Consider the following 9,213-nt stretch of genomic DNA (forward strand, 5'->3'; position numbering starts at 1 on the left):
AACTTAAAATTAGACATGTTCAGACCATTGAGATATGATCTCATGATTAATGGGTCGACTTTAACTTGAAGCATTGACTTGTTGGACTCTCTCTAAGGTTAATGTGGATAGGGGTGAAGTTGGGTGATATACATATGATGTATATATGTTAATGAGTTAACAACCCAACATTTATGCAAATATTAATTAGTTGATAGCATAATGTGATAGTTATATATGCGATGATATATAATTGGTATACTTGATACCTACCACTAGAAATAAGGATGGCTTGTTGGACTCTCTCCAAGGTTGTTCTTATCTATAGTGGATATCAACCCACTTGGAGAAAATCTACCATCTCCCGAATTCAAAGTAAGGGCTCTTGAATTTGATAAGCAAGTGAGACTCCCATTTATGTATGTAAATTATTTGCATTACATAATAAATTCATCTCTCTTATATTTGCTCAATTGTGTATTTCTAGGTTAATAGAATCAGAATGTCTTCTTTAAATTTGTGCTCAATTTTGGATACTAATAAACTGACTAGACCAAACTTCTTGGACTGACTTCAAAATCTGAGAATTATTCTCAAGGTTGAGAAGATAGCCTATGTCCTCGAAGAGCCTCTTTCCCCGAGACTAGCTGATGATGCGACATCGGATCAAATGTTGGCCCATTAGAAATATACGACTGATTCTGAGCTTGCCAGTTGCATCATGCTAGCCTCAATGTCTCCTGAACTGCAAAAATAACATGAGCATATGGATGCTTATACGATTGTTTATCATCTTCATGAGTTGTTTGATGAGCAAGCTAGATCCGAATGGTTCGAGGTCACCAAGCTTTTCTTTTTGCTCAAAGATGCAAGAGGGTTCATCTGCGGTGCAGTTTGTACTAAAGATGAATGACTACATTGAGCGGTTGGGATCACTTAGATTTGTGATGGATCATGAGTTAAGTATTGACTTAATTCTACATAGTTTGCCTGATAGCTATTCATAGTTTGTGATGAACTATCAGATGAACCATCTTAAATCCACAATTTCAGAGCTGATCAACATGCTTAAGACAGTGGAGCCATCTGTTAAGAAAGAACAAAAAGTTGTGATGTTGTTTGACACTTCGAAGAAAGGTTCTAAGAAGAGGAAGTCAAAAGATCAAGCTAAGGGAAAGAAAAAGTCTAAGAAAGAAGAATTGACACCAAAGGTGTCATGTCACCATTGTGGCAAGATGGGACACTAATGAAGAAACTGCAAGATTTATCTTAAGTCCGTGAAGAAGAAGACATCTGATGCCCCATCTCCTTCAGGTATCTTTGTTATTAATTGTCATACTATTTTCTCTGACACTTGGGTATTGGATGCTGGCTGTGACTCACATATATATAATGACATACAGGGGCTAAGGAATAGTAGAAGATTAGTCAAGGAGATTCAAATTTGTAAGTTGACAATGGAGCAAAGGTTGCAGCCAAAGTCATAGGAACTTATTTGTTAAAACTCCCTAGTGGACTTGTCTTGAAACTGGATAATTATTATTATATTCCTTCTTTATGTAACACCCGGATTATTTTCCTCTATTTTTAGGATTTTTAATTAGATTTAAATTTCCAATAAAGGTCATTTGGTCAAAGGATAGAAGGGAGTTTGATAAAATAAAATAGGTGAAAAGATTCATCTTGCAAAGACGAATCCAACAAAATTTGTTTGGGTCAATTTGGAAGTCGTTTGATGGCCGAACCAAGCGAACCAAAAATTTTATCTGGTTCGATTTGGGAAATTAGACCCGGTTTAATCGGGATTTCTTAAACCCGAAGTTAGGAGTACTGTGCACTCCTATTTATAAAAGAGTTTTCTTTTTCTCTCGGCCGCTTTCTCCCCGCGCGACCCGCGACCCCCACCGAACCGCGTCCGCCCGCGCGGACTGCGTCCGCCGCCGCCCGATTCCGCCGGCGGAAACCTCGGAACGGACCGAGGAGGGGGCTATAAGAGGAGGCCGAGATCATCCCAAGCCCTAGCCAAGCTCCGCCGCGCCCTTCGCCGCCGCCGCGTGAAGACAGCTCTTCAAACTCTGCCGGCCGCCGCCGAGAGACGGAGGCCAACGCCGCCGTGTGAAGACTAACCGCCTCTGCCGCCGGGACGCCATCGCCGAAATCCTTCCCACGCCTCTGCACGAAGAACGCCGCCGAGCTCCTTAGATGCTGCGAACGCCGCCGACCGAGTTCAAGTAATTAATTAAGAAGTTTATTAATTAGTTAATTAATCTAATTGTTAAGGTCAATTAGTCTAGTAGATTAATTAATTAAGATTAGTTGCTTAATTAAGTTTTGTTTGTTTAATTTAACGGGTAGGATCTGATCAGTTAATTGTTAATAACTAGAATTAATCAAGTTTAATAATTAGAAATTAGTTAACATCACGTTAATTAACAGAATTGATTTCGATCAAGTAATTAATTAGTAGTTAATTGTTTTAATAAATTTATCATTATTAAGTTAATTGGGTTAGTTCAGTTAATTAATTAAGTTAATGAATTTAGGGTTTATTAATTAGATTAATCAGTATGATTAAATAAATAATATTTGTTAAGAGGATTAATAGTTTAATTAGACTAATGAGAAGTGATTGCTTAGTTAACTCTTGACCCGGTTAAATAATTAATTTTAAAGATTACGGTTAAGTTATATATAGTTATTTTTGCTAGGTCGTGCGAAGAAAGTGCTAGAGCACCTCGGAGAAGGTTTCCGATTTCACAAACCTTAGCGTTAAAACCCTACTGAGCGGACAAGGTAAGTACCTCTCACCTGCAGTATAAGTAGCTCCGTTCGTATGCATAAATCCATAGTTTTAGTTATTCGAAAATTTATGTATGTATGTGGAGATTGTTTCTCTTACAGAATGTTTATGAAAATAATTTACCTTGCCTCAGTAATTATGGACTCAGTTCGTCCATGGGTGGGCTCCTAGATCGCCCCTAGGCCCTAGATCGCCTAGTATATGCAAGGTTAAAGAGAAAAGAATGATTAAAGAAAGTATTTTACTTTTATGTGGCATGTGCTTGGACTCAGATCGTCCATGGGTGGGCTCCTAGATCGCCCCTAGGCTCAGATCGCCTAGTAGTACCCTAATGGGTTCGGGATTAGCTACCTCGGATCTATTTAGGGATGCGCGCATAGTTAGCACAATGCCGGGCCCACAGCAGGATGATTATTATTTTCACTTACTATATGTATAAGTTTTCAAAAGTTCATTACTAACTTGAAGTGAAAGTAGTTTTTAAGATCATGTTTAGTTCAGTTATGATTTTAGTCCATGTGCTTGTTATGATGCGTATGCCATGATATTTATCTAGCTTATATGTTTCAGTAGCAATAAATGATAAGCATGAAGATATTTCCTTTCATATTTTTCAAAAGCATGATTTTAAAATATGCATCGTTTTGTGAGTAGGATGGTACTTACTAAGCTTTATGCTTATAGTTTTATTTTCCTCATACTGCAGATAAAGGAAAGGAAAAGTTTTAGGAACGAGGAGGCAGCAGGAAAAGTGTTTGATGTGTGGTGTCGACGGAACCGCGGAATAAGATCAAGAAATTGAATAAATGTTTATTTTATTTCTAAGAATTTATATTTATTTCTTTTGCTTCCGCATGCTAAACAGAAAAGAAAAGTTTATCTGAGTTATTTTATTTAATAAGCAAAAGTAATGAGAAAGTTTAAGTACGTAACGTCTCCCTATTAGTATAGGATAAGAAGGAGGGGGGGGGGCTACTACTCCATATGAGATATGGAATGGTAAGAAATCTCATTTAGCTTATTGAAAGATATGGGATTGTCCTACTTATGTGAAGACTGTAGGATCGGTGGGACATGCTAGAGGGGGGTGAATAACACGTTCATCGTTCGTTCATTCGTTCTAGCATAGAGACTTAGTAGCAGAATTAGATCAATAGACAAGGACTCACAGATTTTACTTGGTTCATAACCCCCTAGGGTTAGTATGTCCAAGGCCTTTGTATAGGAGGCGCCCATCCACTAATGATCTCCTTTTCAAACCTTATTCGGAGGCAGAGAAACCCATCTTATAGTCTAGAAAATATATAAATGAAATACAGTGTAAGACTTAAGAAAAAGAATCAATCAAATACATGTAGTAGCCGATCCGGAAGTTCTGAGCGCCGCACACTCCTTTTGGAACTTCCCCAGTTGCACGAGCCTGGCCCCGTTCACGTTCAACAACACCGCAAGATGAAGAGAATGGCATAGAGAGATGAGTCTTTGTGGTGCACGTTCAGCCTCCTTATATAGAGTCTTCTGGGCACCTGGATACGATCCAATCCGATCTCTTCGGACTCTATCTGGACTGATTCATCTAGATCCGAGCGCCTGGAACAGATAGGGGCACCTGAACCATCCAGGCGGCTAGAACAACATTAGGGTTACTGAATCCAGTCAACTCGGGTTTGACCTGAGTTGACCTTGGGCTTGGTTCGATTATTTTTGTGTGTTCCTTTATGCTTCCTTCGTCTAGCTTCGAGCTCTTAGTTCGTGCAAGATAAACATGCAAACACATAAGAAACCTAAGCCTACCTGTAGTCTGTCTGACCTACTAGGCTTATCTAAGCCTTACCCTGTAGGTCTAATCTATTGGCTTATCCGTGCCTAACTCTCTGTTAGGACTAATCACTTTCATAGGTAGACTTCTCACCTACCAAACATCCAGTTTGGACTTTTCCTTACCTAACCTCCAGGTAGGACTAGTCACTTCCCTAGATAGACTTCCCACTTGCCAAACATCTAGTTTGGACTTTCCCTTGCCTAACCTCTAGTTAGGACTAATCACTTCCCTAGGTAAACTTCTCACCTGCCAAACATCTAGTTTGGACTTTCCCTTAGCTTTGATCCTCGATCTTCAGGATTTTCACTGCTAGACATTTGGTCCACCTGACCTGCCTAGACTTCCACTTGGTGCACTTGATCTACTAAGTTTTCCCTACCTAATCCTCCAAATCAAAACTTCTCCTAGCCTCCAACTAGGACCGTCTAGCCTCCAACTAGGACTTCTCCTTGCCTAGCCTCAATTAGGACTTCTTGCTAATTTTCTGGTCAAAATTGACCTGACTAGACTTCACTCACATCCAAACATTAAGTTCTGTTTGGATCAATTCTTGGTCAAACTGACCAGACCTAGGTGTTTAGGGTCAAACCTAGTGCTCCTTGCACCAACAATCTTTCCATTTTTGATATTTGATAATGTTTTAGGTTAATTCAGGTCAGGGTTTAACAATCTGGGAGAATTCTAGATTTTTAACTTAAATCCCTTCTCCCCCTTTTCACACATCAAAACGATTATTAATTTACACCAATAATAAGATTTTTTTATGGTCACACCTTAATCTTGATAATTTTTGAAAGACCATAGTAGTTTTCAAAAATAATTTTATAAAAATCTTTTTTTAAAAAATAATTTTCAACTTAGGTTTTGAAGGACTTTTTAAAAATATTTCATAATAGTTTTTCAATAGAATTTTTTAAGATTTTCAAATTAGGTTTTGAAGGACTTTTTGTAAAGAATTTTTAAATTAATTTTTTAAAGTTTTTTCTTTAGAATAATTTTTAAAAGGATTTTTTTAAATAGTTTTTCAAGAGTGTTTTCAAAATAGGTATTTTTAAAATAGATAGTTTTTGAAAAATTAGTGATTATTCTTTTAAGTCAAAATCTCCTCCTTAACCTAACATATATTTAGAGTTCTTTGTTAACCACAAAACAATCTCCCTATGTGCCTTAGAATTTGACCCAAATTAAAAGGATAATGGATAATATTTAAAATAATTTTGAAATAATTTTGATTTTGAAATATTTTTTAAATATATATAAAAACTAATTTTGAAGGGTTTATATAACAAATATTTTAAAAATAGTTTTGCTTCTTTAATTTACACCTTCCTCTAAATTTGACACTCCCTTAGGGCTCCTTGTTGACTACAAGACAATCTTCCTATGTGTCTTAGGGGTTGTTTCAAGTTAAAAGCATAATTTTTAAAATATTTTACAAAATAAGAGTTTTTTTTTAAAAAATGTTTTTAAAATGTTAGAATTTTCTTAATTTTTAAGAGGTTTTTTAAAGATAAAGTCTTTCAAGAATAACCTCCCCTCAACTAGATATTCTTTTAGGACATCCTTGTTAACCACAAGGATTTTCTGTCTATGTGTCTTAGGGTTCTTATTTAGTATTGACCTAAAGGTTCTGTGTCTAAGTATTGGTCAACTAATTTTCAAAGATATATATTTTTAAGAATTATATAAGTACACACAATAAGTATGAATTTCAAATAATTATCAAATTTTTTAAAAATAGTTTTTAAAAAATAATATAATAATTTTAAAAAATATTTTTTAAAACTTTGTACATTAATTGTCCTTATCATTTCACCCATTCTAAGTGTTTCAATACATGACATACAATGGTTGCCTTATGGATTCTGTGAGATGATTTATCAATTTTATCTTTATTAATTTTAAGTTAAGTTCTATTGAGTGCTTGACCTTATGTTAGATTCAGATTTAACCGTCAATTGGTTAAGTACACATTTCAAAAATCGACTTTCAGGTCGTGGCGAGACAGGAGCCTTCTTGGTTGTCGGAACAATGACCATTTCTTTAGACAAAACATTTTAAAGAAATTATGACCTTAATCAATTTTTTTAAAAATCTTAGTCTAACTAGTCTAGGATATGGCGAGGTAGCTTCTCTAGCGTACTATCATCTCGTCTCACCCTGATACTATGTTGGACAAGTATCAAGCATTCATGTATCTTTAACTAACTGTTCTAGCTTAAGCAAAAAGTAAGCATGATGACATGACATGTTTGTGTAAAAAAATTAAAACATATGCATGTACATGACAGATATGCATGAGTCAAATAATTCAAGTAATTTTTTTTTAATTTCTAATAATATATCAAATTCTTGATTTGATATATTTTGTCACGCTCCAGAGGTGTCGTTCCCGCACACTGAGAGATACCTCACTTGGTGACAATATAATAAGGAACCAGTACAATAAAAGAGATATAATATACCATGAGCTAAAGTAAACTCAACTGAAAATCAGCGCATCCTGTCTTTGAGCAACTCTAAAGAAAACTGAACCATGGTAGTATTCAATTGGTGCCTACAAATCTGGAAGCCAAAGAATGTAGATAGTTAGCCAAAGGCTAAGTGGGTAATCAGAAAAGATGTGCATAAATTTAATCTTAATTAAGAAGTCAAGAAAATAGAGTAGATCATAATTCTAAATGTCATTTTAAGCTCTTCTTAAAGTTCTCCATTTATACATATATATATATATATATATATATATATATATATATATCATATATATTATATCACTATCTTCATTATCATTGATTGAAATCTAAGTAACAAGTTCATATGTTAATTTCATATCTCAACTTAATTATCATAATTTATCATCCATTATGATAGCTTCTCAATCATGGTTATTTAATCATGCTATATCAAATTATCATCAATATAATCTCATCATGAATAATTAATATCATCGGTGTTAACAGGTGCATAAGCAATACAACGGGAGCCAATATCATTAGAATAGAAAACAAAAATCTCATAATCTAGGCTAACAGCGCCTCTTCAGAATATATCATCGCATACGTTATCTAACGTACGGGCTAACAGCGCCCTCACCGGTGGAAGACAGGATAAACACTGACCGCGGCCTCCGCTCTACCACAACGATATGTGGGCGGTCAAGTGCTCTGGACCGAGGACTACGTCTCACACCACTCCTCAGGTGTACGGTCCAGTACTCTGGTAAAACTCTGGTATAAAAATTAGGCTCATAGTTAACACCTTTTAATATTTATCATTTTCTTTTTATCTCATTTTACGTTATATCTTTTTCATCAATTATCATCATGATTACATTCTCAGTGTGTATGTTCACGATTTGGTCTAAACGACCAACTCAAATCAAATCAAATCTATTCATTCATTTAGGTATCACTATAAGATTTGCAGGTAAGGACAAGTATCAACCAGATGCAATATCAACAGTATGAGAAATAAAAGATCAAGCAGTATAAAGACAGGTATCAACAGGCAGAGTAAATGAGAATATACCTTTGAATTTTTGAAAACACCCTTTCCCATTTTAATTACCCCAGATAAACCCCATGCGTGAACAGGAAATAAATCAATTATTTATCCTTTAATGATTTAATTATTTTAACTCAGATTTCAGTATTTTAAAGGTCATTTTAATTTCCTTTTGAAAACAATTATAACATATATAAATATATATCCATTTATTTTTTATATATATATTCATGCACAGGAAAAATGTAGGAGTCCAAGGATAGAAAGTATCCACTTTTTGTGTCTACCAAGCTCCGAGTGTTAGTAGATCAACGTGCTCCACTCGAACCAATATCTACATATAATATTAAATAATTTAAATAATCAAAATATTACCCAATAAAATAATAACCCCAAAATCTAAACCTATCTATAACTCTAAGGGATAAACCTAGCATCCCATATCAACATCACCTTAACTTGGAAATTCCTAACCCCTAATCCATACTGGTCATACTTCCAAAAGAACGTACAAGCAAAACGAGTTCCAGCCCAAAAGAGATTTCTTTTACTGTGAGAAAGAAAGGCGGCGCTGGTCCAATCCGAGGCTCTCAATCGCGAAGCCTCGAAGGAGAAATCTCCATTCGCGATCGACGGCTCACGACGAGATCGCCCTCGGGAAGGCAACACTAGTCTTCCCCACACGGGTGGCTGGAACCAGCCGACGATGGCGATGATCGTAGAGAAGAGAAGAGAAGGAGGACGAAGGGAAATCATAGGTCTCCACGTGGGCGAGCGGTAGGTGGTCGGCAGTGGCATCGCGAGCGCTGTAGGCGGCGATCGACATCGATTGTGGGTGGAAAGAGGCGGCATCGCAAGTGCGGTAGCAGCGATTGCGACGACGCTCGCGATGGGAGGAGGTTAGGGCTTTCGGTTCCTTAAATCGCATTCTCACGATTTCCAGTCCGAGGGAGGCGGAGACCGCGTCCCTCGCGATCGCGACTTCGTCCGACAAACATTTTTTTCCAAGTCTTAACACATTTAGTGTGGATCCACGAATGTGTCAACCCACTCTGACATACTTTGAATTTTATTAAATTATTATTTCATTTGATAATATTTTAAGTTA

The sequence above is a fragment of the Curcuma longa genome, chromosome 1, assembly GCF_044706935.1.
Source record: "Curcuma longa cultivar G26 ecotype Majalengka, Jawa Barat chromosome 1, ITB_CL_G26_1.1, whole genome shotgun sequence".
NCBI lineage: Eukaryota > Viridiplantae > Streptophyta > Magnoliopsida > Zingiberales > Zingiberaceae > Curcuma > Curcuma longa.